The sequence below is a fragment of the Salvelinus namaycush genome, chromosome 19 (assembly GCF_016432855.1).
Source record: "Salvelinus namaycush isolate Seneca chromosome 19, SaNama_1.0, whole genome shotgun sequence".
In the NCBI taxonomy this organism is placed as follows: Eukaryota; Metazoa; Chordata; class Actinopteri; order Salmoniformes; family Salmonidae; genus Salvelinus; species Salvelinus namaycush.
The window spans coordinates 30435731-30447736 of record NC_052325.1 but is presented as its reverse complement, the minus strand read 5'-3'; the positions used below and the strand labels follow the sequence as shown (position 1 = coordinate 30447736).

The 12006-nt window shown below is 44.5% G+C and overlaps 1 protein-coding gene across 1 annotated transcript in view; it reads right to left on the bottom strand.

Moving 5' to 3' along the window:
* The window catches only part of LOC120064314 (cytoplasmic protein NCK2-like), a 43703-nt gene extending 42515 nt beyond the window's left edge, over positions 1–1188 (bottom strand). The window contains exon 1 of the mRNA XM_039014800.1: positions 959–1188. The gene's annotated coding sequence lies outside the window, so the exon portion shown is untranslated. The remainder of the gene's footprint in view (positions 1–958) is intronic.
* Positions 1189–12006: the final 10818 nt, after the last annotated feature.

Here is a 12006-nt window from a genome sequence, read left to right as displayed (position 1 = left end):
ACACATTGCTGTCATTGCTCTTTTGTCTGGGCTGTGGGTGAGAGCAGTTCATGAACTGCTCTGCCAGACTGCAAAACAGGCTACTGTATGTAAACCCTGTCGGCTACAGTAGCCTACAATGTGAAGCTCTTTTATTCTGGTAAAAAAACATCACTTTCTGCAATGTGTGAAAAAAAAGTGTGCTATGAAGAGTGTTTAAATGTCCATCTAAGTGCAGCTGTTAAAGCAACAGTGTAACAACCAGCGATACAATAGGCTAACAATACTCATCCCAACGAATATGAGCTGTGTGCGGGAATTTGATCTTTGGATTGTAGACCCATTGTGGAACAAGCCAATAGGCTATGGGATAGCATTTAGCAATTCCCCAATTGATTTAAGCACAAAACAAATTGAAACAAATGGAAGAACTGGGAAGCAATTAGAATGATTTAAAGAAAACAGATAGCCTACGATGTAAACCAAACACGACGGTTTCAAACAGTGGAAGCACAAGAGACGTTAATGAATGAGTCGAAGGCTAGGCTATTCGGTTTATTGTAGCATAATAACATATTCGAGCCTACTTAATATAATAGGTGCATTATTTAATGTAAAAGGAAAACATTACATTTGTATTTTAACCATATTTTCCTGGAACCCTGTAATAACGCACATATAGCCCATCAACTGCACCGTGTGGAGTGTGGACACAAAGACAGTGCCCTAAAGAATCAGAAAGTGGCGGTCTACTCTAGTGAACAGACAACATGGTCCATGGATATTGTCCACGTCTAGTAGGCCTTGTACCAAACAATGGATAGGCTACTTTGTATGTTTGTACCCACTGACGTGTCATAGTTTGCATTACTACATTTGTGAAAAGAAAACACAGCTGCTATAAGCCTATAGTTCACGCCACAAACATCAAGCCCGGTCGACCACACCAACTTTACGCTCAGTTGAAAATTGTCCTTACCTTGGTGTTCACTCCAACAAGAACGGGCAACGGGGACTGGAGAGCCACACACACTGGGGAAGAAACAGAAAACCTTTTCACAAACCAACCGAGTCGTGATCAAAAGCGCAACAAAACTAAATTCACGTATTTTGTTCGGTTTCTCAGAACGATTCCTCTCTCTGGCCCAGCTATTCCACTCGCTGCTTGCTAGTTCTCTCCCCCTCTAGCACAAGCTTCCTCCACCACAATCCACTCGTCCGACTAGTGACGTCACCGCCGAGGGGGGAGACGAGGGACAATGCGTGGTATGACATGGAGATTGATTTACTTCTACTAATACAATATACGTTGTTGAATGACTGGTTGTTTTGCATTCGGAAGTTGCCTTCATAATCAAGGAGGAAATTGAAATAGCCTACTTTAAAGGTATTTACCTCAATTTACACAGTGATATAACAAGTAATCAGCTTTATTCTGTTTTTATTTGCATTTGTGTGACATGTTGAGTTTCCAGGTTGCTGCGTGAAGGGCAAATTGCTGCCTTGGACTGGAAGCCAGGACAAACACTCCAATCTGACCTTTGTTCAATGTTTATTCTGCAGCACTGTTTCCTCATGAAAACATTATTTTTATTGTACCTTTATTTAACTAGGCAAGTCAGTTAATAAGAACAAATTCTTATTTACAATGACGGCCTACCCCAGTCAAACCCTAATCTGGACAACGCTGGACCTATGGGACTCCCAATCACGGCCGGTTGTGATACAGCCTCAAATCCAACCAGGGTCTGTAGCACTGAGACACAGTGCCTTAGACCACTGCGCCACTCAGGAGCCCGAAAAATTATCAATTGTTATTTTGAGGAAGTATGACTTTAACCAAACAAATTAAATGGAGTTTGTGACCACTGAATGCAACCCACTGTGATGTTCAGTATTATTTTGTACAGAATTTCCTGTTTCACCCCATTTCAAAACATTTGTGTCACTACTGAACGTGACCCATGTCTCAGGGAATAAAAATAAACATCACTGTGGAGGGCCAAAGCTAGATGTATGTTAAGAGAAGTGCAATATTATCATGTTAGGAGATGTGTACTTGCAATGTGGAGGAGATCGAAGAGAGTGAGGGAGGTAGAGGGTGAGCTTGAATCGGTTGAAGATGGCAGAAAAAAATGAGTCACATTTTTGGAGAAAGTGGACCCCTGCCTTTTGGCTGATCCATATGTGGTTTCAGGGTGGGTGAAAATGGAATTGGATGCTGTGGAATCGGTGAAGGTAATACGAAGTGATCTTGTGATAGGTCTTGTAGCTGTACATGAAAAAGTGGACCAACTGAAGGGGAAGATTCCAGGTATTTGTGAATCTCATTGTTTGGTGCGACGCAGACAGGGTGGCGTGAGTGGTTGAACAGAAGAGTAATTGTCTGTTCTTTTGAGTTGATGTTGCGTCTTTGCTCGTTATCTCGTACAAGCTTTTCTGTTATCCCATACGAGCTTTTGTGCCGAATCCATTACGTTGTTACAGGTGTCAAGCATATGGGCATGTGGCAGCAGTGTGTAGGAGGGAGCTAGGTGTGCAGAAGGGCATGAGACAAAGGAATGTGTAGTATTGGGGAAAGAAGTGGTGTGTGTTAATTGTAGGGGTGCCCATGGGGTTAGGGATCAGAAGTGTACAGTATGAGAGAGGCAGTTTGAGGTTACCAGTGTTAGAGTAGTGCAGAGGGTGTCATATGATGAGGCAGTGAAGAAAGTTATATATGAGAACTTGTTCTCAACTGACCTACCTGGTTAAATAAAGGTGAAATAAATAAATAAAAAATTAAAGTAGAGGAAGATGGGTCAATGGGGAGGGATCCTGAGAGGATTCGTGTGAGCAGTAGATCTGTGCCAGCACAGAGGGATAGGACCTTGAGTGATATATGCTTCAGTAAGATTTACTTTATAACGTTCATAGCAATAGTTATCAACTGTATCGCAGGGATGGAACGTAAGTTGCAGAAGATAGAGGTCGTGCGGTGGCAGCTGCAGAGAACAATTTGAGTGTAGGAGATTTGATGTCAGAAGAGTTACAGGGTGTGTTGAGTGGTTGAATCCCGTCCTCCCAGGCCGTTGGCCTGAGCTAGGACCAGATAGGTTTAAATAGTGGAATAGGGTGGTGGGTTTTTAATGAGTGCAGGGTTAGATGGCAGGGTATTATTTCTATGTTTGTTATTTTTTCCCTTTCCCCTTTTTTCACGCAAAGTATAAGGGATTTATACCCCAGTCTAGTTGGTGGCGGCAATGCAACATTTATTGGATGCCAACCACCGTTAAACCTCATCAAAGAAGAAGAGGGCCAACCCTGCCTTTGACCAGCTCTTAATTCCAGTAAGGAAACCTTGCTCTCTGTGTAATTACAGAACAACTAGTCTGGTGTAGCCAGACCTACAAAATTAGGTCGTTGTCCCCCCTCCGTATAGGTAAGCCTGGTTCTCGACGAGGCTAAAGAACAACAAACTACTAGAAATAATCTCTCTGTTGCACTTCCATTTGTCTCCCTGGTCTGGTTTGGCTTTGCTTCTTTAGAAGTAAATAATTGCATTACATGCTCCATTTAATAGCATAGTGTAAACAAACATGACAACGATACAATGCAAGGAAGGAGACAATGTGAATTCCTCTAATGGAGACAATTTGAATGCAGTCATTGCAAAACGGGAGAACAATTAATTGGGTAATGGGTTCAATTAGACTGAATCGGCTCTCTCCTTAAGGAGTGGTCCATACTGTGGCAACATAGGGCCAACAGATAATCAGTGATTTGAAGAATGACTGAGGAGACAATTACATTTGGAGAGCGCTGCAGACTTCGTTATTACTGTTACTATCCCCAACAGATGGAAGAACGCTCTATGATGGTAACTTATCGACTGGCATAGCTGTGGGAAGTTGTGTGGGGGTGCTGTGAATATTTTGCGTGGGGGGGAGGTTATGGGAGAAAAAGTATTTTCCCCCGCGCTGCAGAAAGCTGTGTCAATCCAGATACATTTTCTTTGCACTGCAGAAGACCGCGATTAGTCTGCTAATACAGGCAAGGCTGACCCGCTCATTAGGCAGGATTAGGCGGTTTGAAGAGGGCGTCATTTTCTGAGCTAAACTGAGCAAGACGCACATCCAACAACACAAATCTCACAGAATTCTGCCCCAAAACAATGACAACCAGTGGCATATGGGCTTTTTATGTGAACACTGATGCCGCCCTATGATAAGCAGTTCACACTTTATCAAAGGCAAAGGTGCAAAATATTTATCTTGTCCATTCCCAGCGTGCCTCTCCAGGGTGCTGCTGTAGGAGAGACGCTGGCGTGAAAGCTGGCGATGGTGTGAAATAGGCTTTTAGAAGTGCCGTCTTTATTTTTTTTACTTATCGTTAATGCCGTCTTTGGTGTGCTCACCAATGCACAATAACATTTTTACCCACTCCTATCACTCCTTATATCTGTGGAACAGCTTGTTGTGTTGTGGCCATAGACATATAATCCATAGAAGGGTTTTGGAACCTCTAAACCTGGCAACTTGACTGTTATCAATGTCATTTTCAGCCATTCCTGAACCTGAGACCAGAAACAGGCTACCTGAGAGCAATACCAAAACTAATGGTCTAATGATTCTGTATCCTCACAACAAAATCTGCAGAGCAGCGATGATTGTATGCCCCAAATATTCAACATTTTGTTGGTGGCAAGAATTCTGTACAATAATTTTTGCTGAAAAGCACGAAGTCTTGAATCTTGTGTCATTTTATATATCAATTCATACACCCTGTACCATGGAATCAGTACATCAAATATCTCTTCCCAACTATTTTGCAATCTTACGGCACAGCTGTCAACATCCTGGTCCTCAAATGAAACTGGTATACTTTCCTATTTATGCTATTTTTATTCCTCCGCCAGTTTTGATCCTTTATATTGGGCAGACAGACCAGTTCCCAACCTCCTCCCGCTGCCACCTGCCTCCTCCATTTTTGGGGTAATGCTGTTATCAGTTGGTTGTAATCTTGGATTGAGCAGTCCTTCCTTTACAATTCTGATAACATGAAAGACATAACTCTACCATTCCAATTTAAAATATAATTTAAAAACAAAATACCCTTTTCAAACAAAAAATTGTATTTTCCATAAATACAGGTATTTTATCAACCAACACATTTGAGTTTAGCCATAATATTTGTTGTAATATTTTTTCTATCTTTTCAGGGGGATGATATTGAAATCGTAGCCAGCTCTGCAATGCTTGTTGGAAAAAGAGAGATACTTTGAAAAAAGTTTCATTTTCAATTAATCAAAAATGGGACATGGCAATCTGCATAAAGGCAAAAAGGACATTTTTAAACAATGGATGAGCTTTTCTTAGTAATCTAGTTGAGAACCATTTAGGGTTCAAGTAAAACTTTTGGATAAGTGAAGTTTTTAGAGAGAGGTTTAGTGCTTTTATATTTAATAATCTCAACCAATCCAGTTCATATAATTATATAGATAGGCACACTTTATCTTGTCTGGTTTAGCATCCCAGATAAAGCGAAATATTTGTTGCTCATATGATTTGAAAAACTAATCATCAGGTGTAGGCAGGTCCATAAGTGAGTAAACTGAGATATGACTAAGGAGTTAATCAGTGTAACGGTTCTCCTCTTCCTCTTCATCCGAAGAGGAGGAGCATGGATTGAACCAAGACGCAGCGTGATACTTCGACATGATATTTATTTAGACACGACAAAACAACGAAGACAAAAAACGAACTATACTTGAATTAACTAACAAAATAACAAAACGAATGTAGACAGACCTGGACATAAGAACTTACATGTAACACGAAGAACGCACGAACAGGGAAATGACTACATAAAAACCGAACGAACAAAATGAACAAACAAACCGAAACAGTCCCATATGGTGCAACATAGACAGACACTAACACAGGAGACAACCACCCACAACAAACAGTGTGAAAACACCTACCTTAATATGACTCTCAATCAGAGGAAATGAAAACCACCTGCCTCTAATTGAGAGCCATATCAGGTCACCCTTAAACCAACATAGAAACAGAAAACATAGACTGCCCACCCAAACTTACGTCCTGACCAACTAACACATACAAAAACTAACAGAAAACAGGTCAGGAACGTGACATAACCCCCCCCCTTAAGGTGCGAACTCCGGGCGCACCAGCACAAAGTCTAGGGGAGGGTCAGGGTGGGCATCTGACCACGGTGGTGGCTCAGGCTCTGGGCGAGGTCCCCACCCCACCATAGTCAATCCCAGCTTACGTCTCTCCCTCAGAATGACCACCCTCTTACTCCACCCACCTAATATACCGGGTAACATCAAAATAAGGGACAGCTCCGGGACAAGGTAGCTCAGGACAGATAGGTAGGTCAGGATAGAGAGGTAGCTCAGGATAGAGAGGTAGCTCAGGATAGAGAGGTAGCTCAGGATAGAGGGGCAACTCCGGACTGAAGGGCAGCTCCGGACAGAGAGACAGCTCTGGACTGAGGGGCAGTTCTGGATACATGGCAGCTCTGGACTGAGGGACAGCTCATGGTTGGCTGACGGCTCTGGACGCTCATGGCTAGCTGACGGCTCTGGACGCTCATGGCTAGCTGACGGCTCTGGACGCTCATGGCTGGCTGACGGCTCTGGACGCTCATGGCTGGCTGACGGCTCTGGACGCTCATGGCTGGCTGACGGCTCTGGACGCTCATGGCTCGCTGACGGCTCTGGACGCTCATGGCTCGCTGACGGCTCTGGACGCTCATGGCTGGCTGACGGCTCTGGACGCTCATGGCTCGCTGACGGCTCTGGACGCTCATGGCTAGCTGACGGCTCTGGCTGATCCGGTCTGGCGGAAGGCTCTGGCTGATCCGGTCTGGCGGAAGGCTCTGGCTGATCCGGTCTGGCGGAAGGCTCTGGCTGATCCGGTCTGGCGGAAGGCTCTGGCTGATCCGGTCTGGCGGAAGGCTCTGGCTGATCCGGTCTGGCGGAAGGCTCTAGCGGCTCCTGTCTGGCGGAAGGCTCTAGCGGCTCCTGTCTGGCGGACGGCTCTGTAGGCTCATGGCAGACGGGCGGCTTTGCAGGCTCATGGCAGACGGGCGGCTTTGAAGGCTCAATACAGACGGGCAGTTCAGGCGCCGCTTGACAGACGGGCAGTTCAGGCGCCGCTTGGCAGACGGGCAGTTCAGGCGCCGCTTGGCAGACGGGCAGTTCAGGCGCCGCTTGGCAGACGGGCAGTTCAGGCGCTGCTTGGCAGACGGGCAGTTCAGGCGCCGCTGGGCAGACGGCAGACTCTGACCGGCTGAGACGCACTGTAGGCCTGGTGCGTGGTACCGGAACTGGTGGTACCGGACTGGAGACACGCACCTCAAGGCTAGTGCGGGGAGCGGTAACATGACACACTGAGTTCTCAAAGCGCACTATAGGACTGGTGCGTGGTACCGGGACTGGTGGTACCGGGCTGAGAGCACGCACCTCAGAATGAGTGCGGGGAGAAGGAACAGTGCGTACAGGACTCTGGAGACGCACAGGTGGCTTAGTGCGTGGTGCCGGAACTGGAGGCACTGGGCTGGAGACACGCACCATAGGAAGAGTGCGTGGAGGAGGAACAGGGCTCTGAAAACGCACTGGAAGCCTGGTGCGTGGTGTAGGCACTGGTGGTACTGGGCTGGGGCGGGGAGGTAGCGCCGGAAATACCGGACCGTGCAAGCGTACTGGCTCCCTTGAGCATTGAGCCTGCCCAACCTTACCTGGTTGAATGCTCCCCGTCGCCCACCCAGTGCGGGGAGGTGGAATAACCCGCACCGGGCTATGTAGGCGAACCGGGGACACCATGCGTAAGGCTGGTGCCATGTAAGCCGGCCCAAGGAGACGCACTGGTGGCCAGATATGTAGAGCCGGCTTCATGGCACTTGGCTCAATGCTCAATCTAGCCCTACCAGTGCGGGGAGGTGGAATAACCCGCACCGGGCTATGCACACGTACAGGAGACACCGTGCGCTCTACTGCGTAACACGGTGTCTGCCCGTACTCCCGCTCTCCACGGTTAGCCTGGGAAGTGGGCGCAGGTCTCCTACCTGCCCTTGGCCCACTACCTCTTAGCCCCCCCCCCCCCCAAGACATTTTTGGGGTTTCTTCACGGGCTTCCGTGCTAGCCGCGTACCTTCATAAATCCGGTCTTGAGCTTGATTCTCCGGCTTCCAGCCACGTCTCCTTGCTGCCTCCTCATACCACCGCTCTTGGGCTCTCGCTGCCTCCATCTCCTCACGAGCGCGGCGATATTCCCCAATATGTGCCCAGTGTCCTTTTCCCTCCAAGACTTCCTCCCAAGTCCATGAGTCCTGATTTCTTGGCCGCTGCTCAAACTTGCGCTGCTTGGTTCTGGATTGGTGGGTGGTTCTGTAACGTTCGTCTGGTGGTGTATTAACGGACCAAAATAACAAAACGAATGTAGACAGACCTGGACGTAAGAACTTACATGTAACACGAAGAACGCACGAACAGGGAAATGACTACATAAAAACCGAACGAACAAAATGAACAAACAAACCGAAACAGTCCCGTATGGTGCAACATAGACAGACACTAACACAGGAGACAACCACCCACAACAAACAGTGTGAAAACACCTACCTTAATATGACTCTCAATCAGAGGAAATGAAAACCACCTGCCTCTAATTGAGAGCCATATCAGGTCACCCTTAAACCAACATAGAAACAGAAAACATAGACTGCCCACCCAAACTTACGTCCTGACCAACTAACACATACAAAAACTAACAGAAAACAGGTCAGGAACGTGACAATCAGGGCAATTTCTCCATAAATAGACAGGTATTTACCTCTTCATGATTGCAGGATCTTGTCTATTTTTAACATTTTTTATTGAAATTGAATGTGGGGAGCTCATTTATATATTTTGTGATATGAATACCAAGTATATCTACTTCACCATCAGCCCATTATATAGGTAAACTGCAGGGTAATGTAAAAGTTTTATTTTTTTAAAGATCCAATACATCATATTTTACACTTATCATAATGAGGTTTTAGTCCAGAGAGTCCAGAAAAGTTATCTAGATCTTCAATGAGACATTGCAGGGATCTAGCTTGCAGACTTAATATAAAACTTGAGTCATCAGCATACATGGACACCTTTGTTTTTAAGTCTTGGATTTCTAATCCTTTGTTGTTATTTGATGGCTATCATTTCAATGGCCATAATGAATAGATATGGTGACAGCAGACACCCTTTTTTAACTCCTCTTGACAAATCAAAACTCTCTGAGCAGTAGTCGCTATTTACTATTTTACACCTGGGGTTGCTATACATTACTTTTACCCATTTTATAAGAGAATCACTGAAATTGAAACAATCCAGGAATTTATAAATAAAATGTGGTCTTACTTTATCGAAGGCCTTTTCAAAATCCGCTATAAATACCAGGCCTGGCTTCTTAGATGTTTCATGGTGTTCTATTATTTCTAGCAGTTATCGTATACAAGGATGGTACAATGATTCTTTACACTATACTATCTTATTTTGTCACATAAACTGAAATTAGGCGAACTATTAGAGTTTTAGCAACTAGGAAATGGTGGAACAATTTTCTGCATAGTGCAACTCTAAATTAAGACCAAAAAGCACATTCTTATGATAAACAATTTTGACTTTGTAGCTGTAATAACTAGTATCTGCTCTCTCATTAGCTAGAATGGTCCCACCTGATCTTGCCTCCTTCCGACTGCCTTCCATAATCTATGTCTATGGTTGATTGCCGCTGTCATTTGTCTTTTGCAAATTTCAAAATACCAATTGTGCGAAAAACATAGTTTGGGGGAAAAAATTGTCATTAAATGTGTCATGTGATAGGTATTATTATTTATATTGCAGATAGATTGTGGCTTCGATCAATGTAATTGTCTGCATCATTTCCAATCCCCCATATTTTATTTTGTCAACATTCCATCCTTCAGCTCTACTCAACGCCTCCCATCTATCTCTAAATACCAGTTTTGATTTCTATTTGCCATATATTTTCTAACTGTGCTGTGACGTTTCACAAAAGTTCTGAACCTTTGTATTCTCATAGATTCTACATATTGTAAATTAAATAAACATTTTTGCTAATGTAGCGTGGTTCATTCTGCGTTGTGTACTTTTAATTAGGACGCTGCCACAACTGACGGTCTGCTAGTTGAAATCTTTTTATTTGCCCTGCACACGAGGGAGACAACACACATTATGTTAACCCTTGGTGCAGTCCTAGCTCTCAGGCACCTGCGCAAGCACATGGACACTCACTCAAACACCGTCCCAAGTACTCACAAGTTACAATAGATACCCTAGTTAGCGAGCTTTGTGAAACTTGTTAACATAAATCTTTATATTATCCACATTGTAACAAACTTATGGTTGCATAACAGTACATTGTGTAACATGATGACGGTTTTATATTAAACAATTTCTGAGCCTTGCTAGCCGAAGGTCAGGCAAAAGAGAACAATAAGGGGGTACGGAAATACAGATAACCCGCGATGGGCCAAACCAAAATATACAAAACTTTTACAATCACATGTATGTACAATATTGATATGAAAAAGTGTTTGTACACCAAATAAAAACATTAGCTATGCAGCTGTAATTAAATAAAAAAATACACTGAATTATTATTATTATCAAATTATTAACACCCCCTCTTGACCTGGCCTATTTGAATTGGTCCTTGTGTGCAACTTGGTGCATAATCTAGGGGAACAACATCACACTGCTACATTCACCCCCACTGTTTTATACTAGATTATAGGCACAAAACAAAACACATTACCTCGAAGGTAACAAAGCAAAGAAAGAAAAAAAACATTTCACACCCACAGGGCGACAGAGTAACCCATTGTAGTCCCTTAATTCTAGACCCACAAATGGTCGATCAGCTGAAAAGCTATCCCGCGAAGGATTAGGAAAAATAAGGGGTAGCTAATCCCTTATTCAACCGTATACGAAAAATGCAATATACATTTTATGCCGATGGACTACACACAAAGTTACATGAATTGTCAAATATATTAGACAAACCCACAAATCATTCTAAGACACGCTTAGATTACTACATACATGTATATATATATATATATAAAAAGAAAAGGTAGGCAATATCCTACCGTCACTGAGAAACCAAGAACTGTTTCATTTCCTGTGTAGACATAGTTTGGATTAGCCTATCCACTGGCTTAATAAGTCTACCTAGTCTAGTCCGAACACCCTCACCCAAAAACCTAGCAGGAATGTCACAGACATCACTAACCCTGCTCAGAGGTCTGACCTCAGGATGGGGAGTACTACAGATCCGCATATCCGGAGCCAGCACACTTTCAGTTACCGACTCAACACTAATAGTGTCAGACGACTGATCAGAATCCTGGTAGATTGTCACAGACCACACTGACGAAGCATCTTCAACCAAGGTAACATCATCTGTCACAGCATCATCCACACTGAATGGAGTTTCGCAAACAGAACTCTTGTAGGCTTCGGGGATATCTCTCTGGTCCACTTCTGCTGAACACACCTCACTTAAGGGGACTTCATACGGTTGTTCCACCTCACTTCCATCAGGTGGGACTTCACCATCCTCTTGGAGTATCCTCCCAGAAGACTCAGGAAGGCCTGCTACTCAGTGGACAGTCCTGGCGTCACTCCCATCCATTTGGCTGGACTTTGCAGACATCTCAGAGATCACGTCACCTCTCGATAGAGATCCGTGACCCTCAGGTTCCTCCCACGAAGGCAAAGGCAGAAAGTTGACTGGCATAATCAGGTTCCTATGCACAATTTTGATGCGTCCAGTGGTAGGGTGTTGGATACGATATGTGTTCAGTGAGCTGTTCTTCGCAACCACTATGTACACCACACTCTCCCAGCGATCAGCCAGTTTCTTCTTGCCCCTCTCCCCCTTGTTAGCAAGTAGAACGCTATCTCCCTTCTGCACCGAGTGACCCTTAGACCGTCTGTTGTAGACGTCGGCTTGT